The sequence below is a fragment of the Gobius niger genome (genome assembly GCF_951799975.1).
Source record: "Gobius niger genome assembly, chromosome: 16".
In the NCBI taxonomy this organism is placed as follows: domain Eukaryota; kingdom Metazoa; phylum Chordata; class Actinopteri; order Gobiiformes; family Gobiidae; genus Gobius; species Gobius niger.
Window position 1 is genome coordinate 1,433,090 of NC_136867.1, and position 15,727 is coordinate 1,448,816.

Here is a 15,727-nt window from a genome sequence, read left to right on the forward strand (position 1 = left end):
AACCTACGCAGACACGGGGAGAACATGCAAACTCCACACAGAAAGACCCCGTGCAGGTGGGAATCGAACCCGGACCTTCTAGCTGTGAAGCGAGAGCACTAACCGCTGCGCTACCGTGCCGCCAAAAGACAACATGTGAAGGAACCAAAGGGGCAGATATTAGAAGACTAGAGCTTCTCCTCTGCTCCGTTTCATTCACACTGTACTGGCTTGGCGGTTCTGTTGTGATTGTAAGATGTGACTTTTGAATGATATAAATAAATAAAATGAAATTAAATGATTTTACGTGGCTTACTTTTGACTCATAAGAGTTCTGTTACACTTTGAGATCCTTTAAGTACAAATAAACCTGCCTTGCCAATTTTTGTATTTTGCATCTGATCCATCTTTTTTTGTGTCGTCCCACACAGCCCCAGTGGACACTTTTGTGCTCCCTCGGGCGTCTGGCTTCTTCCTGAACAGCTGTGTCTGCTCCAGCTCCACAGTATCTCCAAAACCATCACACTGCCATCAGACGAAGACGCCAGAATGCTCCTCTTCACCTGTCTGATACTAGCCTGGCTAAGACAAGACTAAAATCACAAAAAATCACAAGATCACATATCTCAGCATGTAAAAATGGTGGCCTGTTCCTTTTATCTAGTCGAATGCAATCTAAAAATAAGACCTGCAGACAAGCATTAGCATTAGCATTTAACTTCTCTGCTCTGAGACCTGGTTCAGGTCAGAGGGACTAGCGTAGCTACATCATGCAACGACGTCACCATAGATCATGTTTTGTGAGTTATTTGTTTTTAAAAGTGTCGGACATGAGTGCACTTTGATATCATTGAGAGGTACGCAATCCCAAAAGCAAAAGTTAGACCTTGATGTTGTGGTCAGTTCTCCAGAAATAGTAAATCTGGCCAATGAACAACAGAGGTATGATTTAGAAAATAACATTTATGGGCTTCCAAAAAGGCACTTTAGCATAAGATAATAAGAACCTTTCAACGTCTCTGTGTTGTGCAATGATACAGTTAACTTTTAATTGGCTGCATAGACCACAAAGGCACAACATTTTGAAGTTTAATACGAATAAAGTCGAGTTCGATCAGAAGTAGTGGACAGTAATTGGGAAGAGGCTGCCAAAGGAGAAAAAACAAAACAAAATGTATCCATTTCTAAAAGTGCATTGGCATCACAAGAATTTGTGGCATCGAGACTCGCCAGAACATACTTTGGGGAAAGGAAGGAGACTAATCTGAGAGACGTAACGTCCACGCATGTGCTGACTGGAGATACAAATCTGTCTTTATTATTCTCTATTGGAAAAACAAATGAAAATGTACTGATTGGTTTGTCCTGTTGTATTGAATGATCATTGTGACTGGGTTTCTGTCTAAACAGGTCACACTGATGAACCGTCAATGACTGTGTCCAAAGCTCCAATTATTTTTGGCTCTGATTTGCACAATGTCCTTCCCGCTAATTCTTTGGGCTGCCCGATTAGTCAGTCTGTCAAAAATCTAGGTGTGATGTTTGATAGTGAGCTGCAATTGGACAAACAAGTCCATGTGGTCAACTCTATGTTCTGTCAGCTGCGTCTTTTAGCCAAGGTCAAACCCTTTAGTAGTGACCTTGAAAAGGCCGTAGATGCTTTTGTCCTGAGTCGACGACTGTAACACACTCTATATTGGTATCAAGCAGTCTGCACTACATCGCCTTCAGCAAAGACCCCGTGACCTCATACCAGGACATCACATTTTTGCCTCTTGACACAATGATAGTCAAATTTGTACATCTTTGACCTGTTGGCCACATTTGGGGACACTGCCCACGCCATCTTGTGGTGATATCATAACATTACACCAATGTCAGGGAGAAGACGATGGCGGGAAAATCAGCAAAATCCTTCTACACCAGTTCTCCAAAGAAAAATGATCCAGTTAAAAAATCTATCCAAATGATATGAATAAAATACATTTATTTAACACTGTCTCTATCATCATGTGGGGATTAAAATTTGACATATTTTAGTAATTGTAGCCACGAGGACATCAGTGAATGTGAAGCCCTGGTTTGAGGACATTGGGACGATGTAACGTTATTTATTCTACCATGTGGTTCGCTAAACTATTTAGATGATTTACAGTTGTAAATAGTTATTGTAAGTGGCACATTTGCATAGTCATGTTGTGTACAGTTGTAAATCTTATACTAAAATACTAAGTGGTATATTGTCGTAGAAATAAACGATATAGCTAGCGCGCTAGATAGCTAGCCTATTTAGCCCCGCCTCTATAATAGCCATCTGTCTCAGATGTAGATTTTAGTTTATTTTTTGTATATTTTTATTTTTTTCGCGATCCGATACTGATATTCGATATCGGAACCGACACTGGAAAAAATACGATATTGGGTATTGGCTACAAATATCCGATACTGAATCAATACCAGTTTTGGCTCTCATTGCCTGAAAAACACAACTTTTACAACTAAACTTAAGTGAATATGGGCTGCAAATCCTTTTCAAGCTCTGAACCTGGAGAATTCAACCGCGGCGTTAGTTTTAACCTCTTAACCTTAACTACATATTATATTAAGCTGAAATTTTGAATTTTGACTAATCAGGACCTTCTGGCCCTTAACAGCACATTATATTACATAAGGTTATGTTAGACCCACTGTCCTCACATGAGGACATTTTCTGCAAAAACTACTTCCTGTACAACATCACATTTTAGTTATTATACTTATTAGGTCCTACTGATCCCAAATAGCAAGAACAATTATAAAATGCACACCAGACAAACTCTCGGGTCTCTGGACACATCCGGACGCCCCCACCTCCCCCCGATCCTCTCCTCCCTCCACTGGCTCCTGGTCCGGTTTACAATTGAATTTACAGTTTTGTTTTAAAATGTGTCGGACATGGTCAGTTATGTCAAACACAATCTAGAGAAGTACATTATAGATACAGATTCATAATCATATACCAGAGACTCGTGTGGCATTATTATGAATTCCCAGTGGCATCAGAATTTGTCTGCCCGCCGGGATCCTACCAGTGTTGCTCCAGTGTTAATTTGACATTGTCTGGTGTCGAGATTCACACATTCTCAGTGTAAATGTGAATGAGTGTCTTCAGAGGTAACTTCAGGACAGACACCATGAGTGACAGTAACATGACAATACAATGTGCTCTTTGTTTCCTGTAAAACGGCTGAGGCCTCATTGCTCTTCAGTCACAGACCGACAGGCAAAGAAGGAAGTCATGGAGATTGTGCTTTACACAGAACTTCAAACGTCTGCTGCATGGACAAAACTAATTTTGTTCCATTTCTAGAAAAGAAATAAAGTATGGTGCCTTAAATGTGCTCTTCTATCTCTTAAAGCTGATTTTTCCAGTTCAATCTGTGAAATGTTTAGTTTTGGCCCAAACTCATTTCTAGCTCGCACAATCCCTCCCGCACATCTGCATTGTTCAAGTCAAGCCAGTGAACAGATGTGAGCGGTGGCAAAGTCAAGCAGAGGGGACCACCCCCAAAATAAACTGCACTCCTTTATTATTTATTTTCTGCTTCTATTTTCCATCACTCAATAAACATTTAGGTGAATACAGTGTAGCAGGGTCTGTTTTTTGTTGCTGTGTTTACATACTCTACAGCAACACAAAGTGAGGTACCCCAGCTTTAAAGGAACAGGCCACCGTTTTTACATACTGTATGTTCTTACCTTAGCTTTGACGAGTTCTTTAGGACCTGTCTGATCTTCCCCCGTGCCTTCAGTCACGTAAACACAGCGCAGACGGCGTTAGCATTTAGCCTCTAATAATACCAGGAGTAGTTCGAAATCCGCGCAGTAATCTTCACTTTACTGTGCGGATGCCAAACTACTCCTGGTATTATTACGCCTTACATTATAGTTCCCCCTTTTATCCGCTTAGAAAATCCACATTGTTTAATTTTGTGTAATTATACTTTGTAGTGTAACACTTCATGTAACCATATTTAAATAGGGAAAACGTGGAAGAGCTTGGTAGCTTCTATTGACTAGTTTTGGAGCTATAGTGGAGAGCAGGAGAGGCTAAATGCTAACGCCGTCTGCGCTGTGTTTACGTGACTGAAGGCACGGGGGAAGATCAGACAGGTCCTAAAGAACTCGTCAAAGCTAAGGTAAGAACATATCTCAGTATGTAAGAACGGTGGCCTATTCCTTTAAGTGTAATACCTGTAGCGACGTGGCAGTGCATGACCATAGTACAAATTGAACCTATAATGTTGAGCGTAGTGAGTTGTGTCCCCCATGGACGCACCTGCAGCTGTGGCCTGCGCCAACACAGCAGAGACACACAGAACCCGGCCCTCCGGCGCTGCCTTGGGGCCTCGCGCCATCCGGCTCTGTCGCTCCCATCCATAAGACACCAACCCGCTGATTCTACTGCGGGGGGGCAGAGAGAGCTGTGCCGGGGACCGCCAATTAGCCTTCATGCGCGCTAACGCTAAAGGCCTCCTCAAATGTCATTAGTCACAAAAACACGCTAACGCAGATCGTATGGACGGATGAAACATCGCAGCACGCCTGATGCTCAGAGGCGGCCTGTGCTGACGGACACGCCGGGGGGCCGTGAGCGGAGAGGGAGGGGGCAGGTCACATCAGACAGAGGCAGCTCAGATGAGACGGGGAGAAAGGTTATCTAAGCGAACAGACACACTGCTGATTGAAGGAGGTCAAGGGCGAGCGGGGAACAGAGCAATAACAGCTGAGTACAAGAATGCACTGCTACTAAGACCATAGACCACATATCACACATATACGATACTGCCATACATATAAGGAGATACTGCCATACATATAAAGAGATACTGCCATACATATAAGGAGATACTGCCATACATATAAGGAGATACTGCCATACATATAAAGAGATACTGCCATACATATAAGGAGATACTACCATACATATAAGGAGATACTGCCATACATATAAGGAGATACTGCCATACATATAAGGAGATACTGCCATACATATAAGGAGATACTGCCATACATATAAAGAGATACTGCCATACATATAAGGAGATACTGCCATACATATAAAGAGATACTGCCATACATATAAAGAGATACTGCCATACATATAAGGAGATACTGCCATACATATAAGGAGATACTGCCATACATATAAAGAGATACTGCCATACATATAAGGAGATACTGCCATACATATAAAGAGATACTGCCATACATATAAGGAGATACTGCCATACATATAAGGAGATACTGCCATACATATAAAGAGATACTGCCATACATATAAGGAGATACTGCCATACATATAAGGAGATACTGCCATACATATAAGGAGATACTGCCATACATATAAGGAGATACTGCCATACATATAAAGAGATACTGCCATACATATAAGGAGATACTGCCATACATATAAGGAGATACTGCCATACATATAAGGAGATACTGCCATACATATAAGGAGATACTGCCATACATATAAAGAGATACTGCCATACATATAAGGAGATACTGCCATACATATAAGGAGATACTGCCATACATATAAGGAGATACTGCCATACATATAAGGAGATACTGCCATACATATAAGGAGATACTGCCATACATATAAGGAGATACTGCCATACATATAAGGAGATACTGCCATATATATAAGGAGATACTGCGATAGATATAAGGAGATTCTGCGATATATATAAAGAGATACTGCGATAGATATAAGGAGATTCTGCGATATATATAAAGAGATACTGCCATACATATAAGGAGATACTGCCATACATATAAGGAGATACTGCCATACATATAAGGAGATACTGCCATACATATAAGGAGATACTGCCATACATATAAGGAGATACTGCCATAAGGAGATACTGCCATACATATAAGGAGATACTGCCATACATATAAAGAGATACTGCCATACATATAAAGAGATACTGCCATACATATAAGGAGATACTGCCATACATATAAAGAGATACTGCCATACATATAAAGAGATACTGCCATACATATAAAGAGATACTGCCATACATATAAAGAGATACTGCCATACATATAAGGAGATACTGCCATACATATAAAGAGATACTGCCATACATATAAGGAGATACTGCCATACATATAAGGAGATACTGCCATACATATAAAGAGATACTGCCATACATATAAGGAGATACTGCCATACATATAAGGAGATACTGCCATACATATAAAGAGATACTGCCATACATATAAGGAGATACTGCCATACATATAAGGAGATACTGCCATACATATAAGGAGATACTGCCATACATATAAAGAGATACTGCCATACATATAAGGAGATACTGCCATACATATAAAGAGATACTGCCATACATATAAAGAGATACTGCCATACATATAAAGAGATACTGCCATACATATAAAGAGATACTGCCATACATATAAAGAGATACTGCCATACATATAAGGAGATACTGCCATACATATAAGGAGATACTGCCATACATATAAGGAGATACTGCCATACATATAAGGAGATACTGCCATACATATAAGGAGATACTGCCATACATATAAGGAGATACTGCCATACATATAAGGAGATACTGCCATACATATAAGGAGATTCTGCGATATATATAAAGAGATACTGCGATAGATATAAGGAGATTCTGCGATATATATAAAGAGATACTGCCATACATATAAGGAGATACTGCCATACATATAAGGAGATACTGCCATACATATAAGGAGATACTGCCATACATATAAGGAGATACTGCCATACATATAAGGAGATACTGCCATAAGGAGATACTGCCATACATATAAGGAGATACTGCCATACATATAAAGAGATACTGCCATACATATAAAGAGATACTGCCATACATATAAGGAGATACTGCCATACATATAAAGAGATACTGCCATACATATAAAGAGATACTGCCATACATATAAAGAGATACTGCCATACATATAAGGAGATACTGCCATACATATAAGGAGATACTGCCATACATATAAGGAGATACTGCCATACATATAAGGAGATACTGCCATACATATAAGGAGATACTGCCATACATATAAAGAGATACTGCGATACATATAAAGAGATACTGCGATACATATAAAGAGATACTGCCATACATATAAAGAGATACTGCCATACATATAAAGAGATACTGCCATACATATAAGGAGATACTGCCATACATATAAGGAGATACTGCCATACATATAAGGAGATACTGCCATACATATAAGGAGATACTGCGATAGATATAAGGAGATTCTGCGATATATATAAAGAGATACTGCGATACATATAAAGAGATACTGCCATACATATAAGGAGATACTGCCATACATATAAGGAGATACTGCCATACATATAAGGAGATACTGCCATACATATAAGGAGATACTGCCATACATATAAGGAGATACTGCCATAAGGAGATACTGCCATACATATAAGGAGACACTGCCATACATATAAAGAGATACTGCCATACATATAAAGAGATACTGCCATACATATAAGGAGATACTGCCATACATATAAGGAGATACTGCCATACATATAAGGAGATACTGCCATACATATAAAGAGATACTGCCATACATATAAAGAGATACTGCCATACATATAAGGAGATACTGCCATACATATAAAGAGATACTGCCATACATATAAGGAGATACTGCCATACATATAAAGAGATACTGCCATACATATAAGGAGATACTGCCATACATATAAAGAGATACTGCCATACATATAAAGAGATACTGCCATACATATAAGGAGATACTGCCATACATATAAGGAGATACTGCCATACATATAAGGAGATACTGCCATACATATAAAGAGATACTGCGATACATATAAAGAGATACTGCGATACATATAAAGAGATACTGCCATACATATAAAGAGATACTGCCATACATATAAAGAGATACTGCCATACATATAAGGAGATACTGCCATACATATAAGGAGATACTGCCATACATATAAAGAGATACTGCCATACATATAAGGAGATACTGCCATACATATAAGGAGATACTGCCATACATATAAGGAGATACTGCCATACATATAAAGAGATACTGCGATACATATAAAGAGATACTGCGATACATATAAAGAGATACTGCCATACATATAAAGAGATACTGCCATACATATAAAGAGATACTGCCATACATATAAGGAGATACTGCCATACATATAAGGAGATACTGCCATACATATAAGGAGATACTGCCATACATATAAGGAGATACTGCCATACATATAAGGAGATACTGCCATACATATAAGGAGATACTGCCATACATATAAGGAGATACTGCCATACATATAAGGAGATACTGCCATACATATAAGGAGATACTGCGATAGATATAAGGAGATTCTGCGATATATATAAAGAGATACTGCGATAGATATAAGGAGATTCTGCGATATATATAAAGAGATACTGCCATACATATAAGGAGATACTGCCATACATATAAGGAGATACTGCCATACATATAAGGAGATACTGCCATACATATAAGGAGATACTGCCATAAGGAGATACTGCCATACATATAAGGAGATACTGCCATACATATAAAGAGATACTGCCATACATATAAAGAGATACTGCCATACATATAAGGAGATACTGCCATACATATAAAGAGATACTGCCATACATATAAAGAGATACTGCCATACATATAAAGAGATACTGCCATACATATAAAGAGATACTGCCATACATATAAGGAGATACTGCCATACATATAAAGAGATACTGCCATACATATAAGGAGATACTGCCATACATATAAGGAGATACTGCCATAAGGAGATACTGCCATACATATAAAGAGATACTGCCATACATATAAGGAGATACTGCCATAAGGAGATACTGCCATACATATAAAGAGATACTGCCATACATATAAGGAGATACTACCATACATATAAAGAGATACTGCCATACATATAAGGAGATACTGCCATACATATAAGGAGATACTGCCATACATATAAGGAGATACTGCCATACATATAAAGAGATACTGCGATACATATAAAGAGATACTGCCATACATATAAAGAGATACTGCCATACATATAAAGAGATACTGCCATACATATAAAGAGATACTGCCATACATATAAGGAGATACTGCCATACATATAAGGAGATACTGCCATACATATAAGGAGATACTGCCATACATATAAGGAGATACTGCCATAAGGAGATACTGCCATACATATAAGGAGATACTGCCATACATATAAAGAGATACTGCCATACATATAAGGAGATACTGCCATACATATAAAGAGATACTGCCATACATATAAAGAGATACTGCCATACATATAAAGAGATACTGCCATACATATAAAGAGATACTGCCATACATATAAGGAGATACTGCCATACATATAAAGAGATACTGCCATACATATAAGGAGATACTGCCATACATATAAGGAGATACTGCCATAAGGAGATACTGCCATACATATAAAGAGATACTGCCATACATATAAGGAGATACTGCCATAAGGAGATACTGCCATACATATAAAGAGATACTGCCATACATATAAGGAGATACTACCATACATATAAAGAGATACTGCCATACATATAAGGAGATACTGCCATACATATAAGGAGATACTACCATACATATAAAGAGATACTGCCATACATATAAGGAGATACTGCCATACATATAAGATTTTTTTCAGGCAATCGTGTTGGCGGCATACTCAGTCGCAGCAGCTTAGGTCTAACCCAACACCTGAATGCAATTTCGTTGTACAATTGTACAATGATAAATGAATCACTTACTTACTTACACAATGTAAATAGTGTTGAAAATGAAGAAAAGCCAAAACACTGAAAATATTTCCAAACTTTGCATGGGAACTGTAGTAAACGTCAAATCCACATAGTGCAAATGGCAGGAAACAGGTTATTTAGTGTTAGGGAGGGATCTCCTGCTGGGTCCCAGAGTCAATAATAAACACGGTGTTTCAGATTTACCCATCTTAAATCTGGAACAGTCTTCATGAAGATCTGAGACAGTCCTCAACTCTGACAATGTTCAGATAAGGCCTGCACTCTTCCCTCTGCACTGTGAGTAGCGTCATGTTTGAATTGTGCTCTACAAATAAACTTGCCTTGCACAACACAACACTACACTTAATACAGAATAATAATAATCATACATATTTGAGTTAGTTGATAAATATGTAGAAATTGGCAGAGTCCTCGAGACAGAGGGTACTCGGACTGTAAATGAACAACTCAAGCAGTACAAAGCGTAAATACTGACAAAAACTTGATTGAATGACTGAACTTGGCACCATCTTTATGAACCAGTGAGTCAGCTGTAACATGCGTCGGGAGAGGCAATGTCACAACAAGAATGGCTTCAACATTCTCTTCTACTGTATAGCACTAATCAGCGCTCATCCCGACCATTCTTTCTGCTCCCTTTGAAGACTTGACGTTGTTGCGGTCGCCCACATAGAGCTGAGGAGATGAAAACACAGTCCCAGCAGATCGAAAAGAGCCAGAGGAAGAGCATTAAATATCGAATTCAAATGTGCCATTCAACTCCCTGGTGTCCCAGCCGCCTCGGTTTGGCTGGGGCTGCGCCGACTTGTGTGATCAAACGCCCATCGGACAACTCTCCCCATTCTCCCTCCTTTTTCTGCACCGCACACTATGTTAAAAGGCTTCATTACGGCGCGGGGCTGGAGATACTGTATCAGAGGCAATTTTCCATGGCGTTCCTCGTAAGAAAGAGAATACCATTGTTCAGAAGAAAGGAGAGAACAGTCTGTCAGGGTCTTCAGATGAGATAGAAAGAGCAGCGGCGCCTCTGAGCTGTAATACGGAGCTAATGGCAGCAGCAGAAGACCTCATGAACCCTTGCTCACGGTGGCATAGCGGTTATTTTTATTTATTTATTTATGAACATTTTATTAGAGGATCAGCCCCAAGAGATGAATCATCTCGTTTTCATGGGGGTCCTCAAAATGTCCAAGAAAAATAGAACAGAAAACAGCAGAGTAGATGCAATCAAATCAGTTAGTTGTTGTGCTGTACAACAGGCCTGAATGACAGAGTGTGAGTGGTCGGTGGTGGTCAGAAGGGCTAATGGTGTATATTGGCATGCAAATGTCCTTCTATACTAGGAGACCCTGCTGGTAAAGCAAAATACGCGCATATCAAGCACTCTTTGGTGTCTATATTATTCACACGTTATCAGAGTAAATGTGAATGACTTTCTTCAGGTCAAACACCATGAGTGACAGTAACAAGGCACTAAATATGATGTGCTCTTTATGTTCAGTTAAAAAGCTGAGGCCTCATTGATCTTCAGTCACAGACTGAGAAGTGATAAAGGAAGTCGTAGAGATTAAAGACAGAAAACTGAAAAAGTGTGTGTTATTAAAAAGTTCAACAGGTGAAATGTGTATACTTATTTATTAAGATTTATTGTACATTTAAAACAAACCTGTAAATAGTATCTGCTGTAGAGTCATGTTTGTCCCAGTTCCACTGAGTCGTGGGGCAGCAGGACTGATGTGGACAGATGTTACAGAAGAAGCTCATGAGTTTAATTTCTTCAACATCAGTTACTATAGTAACTTTTTCTCCAAAGTTAAACTAGAACCTCCACAGTCCTGTCCACATCTGTCATGGTCCACCATGACTCAGAGGAACTGGGACACACATGACTCTACATTGGATAAAAGTTGTTTCCCTTTTGTTTAATATATTTTTTAGATTTGTGTTATTTATGATTGTTTTCTTAGCCTCCAATACCTGAACAAGTTCAGGTTCGGTTTTTAATTCTTATTTCCATGGAAGGTTTGTCTCAAGCAGAATCTCCATGACTTCCTTCTTCAGCTGTCGGTCGGTGACAGACTGAAGAGCAATGCGGCCTCAGCCTTTCTACTGAAAATAAAGAGCACATTGTATTTAGTGTCATGTTACTGTCACTCATTAGCCTGGGAATACCCATGCTGCTGTGTGCGTTCAAATCATTTGGAACTGCACAAAAGCCTGAGGACCATGGCCGAAATCTTTGCATGGATTTGGGACCAATCACAGAGCGAGGAGGGACGGCAGACATACGGAAGCTTGTAGTTTGTTTACGGATAAAAAAAATAAAGTTTATCTACACATCCAACATGACAGCAGCGACTCCATCTTTCGATCAAGCTTTAGACCTTGTTCTAAATAGTTTATTGGAAAGTTTACAACGGGTATGTTGTCCATAATCTGATACGATGATACGATTGGCTGTGGCCACGTGCAGACACATGATAGACATTCGTAGTACGATAAACGACTATGGACGATCGTATAACACACCTCTCCTACCAGAACATGAATTGGTGGTCCCCAGACTAAATATCACTTGTGGTATTTTGTCTGGCGATAACTCATGGTGTCTGCCCAGAAATATAACCCAGAAGAAAGTACTTCACATATACACTTAGATGGTGTGAATCATAGAGAACCAAAAAGTTTACAATTTAACACTGGGACATTTATATTTGAGTAATATACAGTGGGCATAAATGAGTACACCCTCTTTAAAGGGGGGGGGGGGGGGGGGGGGGGGTATTATGCAAAATTGACTTTTTCAAGCTTTGCATCATGTTATTCTGTCATTCCCTCATTAAACACATGCCTGCAGTGTTGCCTTGGCACATTCACGTATTCTTGAGTAATCTGTAAAAAGTACTGATTTTTTTATTTGAGGAAATTGTGATTAATCCTGTGTCCACCTAGTAGGATATCATGCATCGCTAGCTATATTTTGAGTACAATGTATAGTAGTGCTGCAATACTTCTGCAGCAACGTTTTGGCTGCAAATCAATGACATCTTTAGACATTTTACTCCTATCATGAGAGTAATGATCCTTACCCTTATGTTTCGTAGACGTCAGGTTAGCACAGCCTACAGGATAGTTCAGCAAATACCACCTGACTCAAGTGAGGATGATGGTAGTGGCATTGAAGGAGCAGAGGAGGCTGAGGGAGCAGAGGATGTGCTCACCTGACTCCAGAACACAAAAAGCAGACATGTCTGTGAGTTTGCCTCCTTTAGATGCAGTGTCTTGTGGCTTTGTGCTCCAGGTGCTTTTCCAATTTCCATACAAGAGAGGCCTTTGGCCTTTTCCACTGGACAGATGTATTGATGTATTGAGGTACATTTGAAACAAAGAAAGTTAAATGTTAAGTAAAAAATACAGATAGTAGAGTCTAAATGACAATGATCTGAAAGGAGGCGTCTGCTGGAGCCTGTAGACCAGATAGAAAGCGCCGCCGCCGCTGCTCTGTAATGTGGGCTGATAGGACGGGGCTAATGGCTGCTGGAGAAGAGCTCGTCAGGTGCCCATGCAAAACGGAGTGGTGGGGAGGATAGCGGAGGACGGCAGGGGGGGGCAGATAAAAGGGACAGAGACTGGGGGGAGGGAAGAATTGGCTTGAAATTTTCTGACAATGAAACGTCTCCTGTAATTGTTCCCGCGGTGATAAATGGCGTCCCATTGTACGCCGGGTCTCCTTGTCCTTGGGAGCCGCAGTGATGAGAGGGGAGGAGCAGACGGGGGGAGGGGGGTGAGGATGGGGAAGTGCCAAAGAGGCGTTTAACACAGCAGCGCAAATGGGAGAAGTTTTGTGAAGGTGACAACGGGTGCATTGTTGCTCAGACATATCCGGTCTCTTTGGTGAAACGAAGAAGGTTTTTTTCCTACATTTCCATGTCTGACTAGAGTGCAGCCTCACTGATGGCAGATCATTAGTTGCAAACAAAACAAAGCTTCTTGAAGGAGAGACGAATCATTCATAACACTTAAACTGCCATGTGTACCATGTCAAGTCACATGATGAGGAATGCAAACTAAGGCCTGGGGCAAAAAGCGATAAATCTGTGATTCTCAATTCAGATGCAGTCAGGACCCACCAAAATCCTAGGATGGCAAGCAGGACCCCAGTAAGTATTGACATTTTCATAAATCATATAAAATACTAGGGCTGTGCAATTAATCGAAATTCGATTACGATTTCAATTGCTACACTAAACTATTACAAAAATTACATAATCGCATAAAAACGCTCACTTTTTTCCCCCCCTTTGCTTCTCATTTGCCATGGCTCATGCTTTTGCCTGACATAAAAACAAACAGCGCTGTGTGATGATGTCATCAGGCCGCGCTGATCAGTTCACTTGCGCGTGTGAGGGCTGGCCAGCAGGGGGCAGGTGTGAAGCAGAGACCTGTCTTGAAGGGGCGGCGGTGGCACAGTTGGTAGAGTGGGTCGTCTTGTGATCAGAAGGTCGTGGGTTCGAATCCCAGCTTCCGCAAATGCACACTGTCGTTGTGTCCTTGGGCAAGACACTTCACCCTACTTGCCTCCAGTGTCTGCACACATTGGTGAGTGAATGGGTGAGTGGTTTCTTACTGCAAAATGCTTTGGGCCTGATAAAGGTAGAAAAGTGCTATATAAGTTGAGTCCATTTAATCAAGTCATACTTGAAATCATTTGTACTTTCATGACTGTTCAGGAAACAGAAAATATCAGCATAGTTGTTTGATTATTAATAAATAAGATAAAGATATATATATTAAAAAAAGAAATAATCATTTGAATAGTCGTGGTTTCAATTTTGACTAAAATAAGCATGATTATTATTTTCGAGCAGCCCTATAAAATACTGTATTTTCCAACAAATTCATGTTGAAAGAACATTAAACAAACCTTGAAATCTAAAATTCTGACCAAAACAACAGCATTTTTTTTCAGATTCAGATATTTCTGGACTTCAATAGAAGATGGATGTTGAAAGAAATGTTCCCTGGAATGAGTCCGTGATCCACCAGTCCCAACCGTTTTCCCTTGAAGCCTTCCCTCTGTATAAAACTGTGGCCCCCACAAATGGATCAAAACATGAAAATAATTGCTAGTAGGTATTTATTTCAAACAATAAATCACAAATTGGAGTGAATCTGAAACAGCAGGTGAAAACATTGTGTGGAGATTTATTGTTTGTTTTCTCCTTAACATCTTGGTTTTAAAGTCAGAGTAATAAAAAGATGAAACTCACCCTTTGCGATGCTTATTTTATGATATTTGGTCACTAGTGAGCCGGAGATGTCCCAGAAATAGCTACAACGTTGCATCTTTTCCACGTGTGTTCATTCACAAATATAGACATGTTTAGTGGCCACTTCCTGGCAAGTTCACCAACCCAATGTGGCCCGAGCATCAAAACATATTTAATATAACTTCAATTTAAGGCTGGCTGATAGTTGAACCTTGTATTTAGGAGAAACAATTGGGCTTTTGTCCCGGTCGAGGCTCACTGGACCAGCTCTATACCCTCCATCAGGTGCTCGAGGGTTTGTGGAAGTTCGCCCAACCAGTCCACATGTGCTTTGTGGATCTGGAGAAAGTGTTCGACCTTGTCCCTCGTGGGACTCCTGTGGGGAGTAAATGGTCTGGGGCCCTCTGCGAAGGGCTGTCCGTTCCATGTATGACCACAGCAGGAGCTTGGTTCAAATGCATCATCCCTGCCTATATGTCTGTTAAGCATTTATGTTTCAGCGCTGATTCTTGTGCTGTGAGGGAGCTG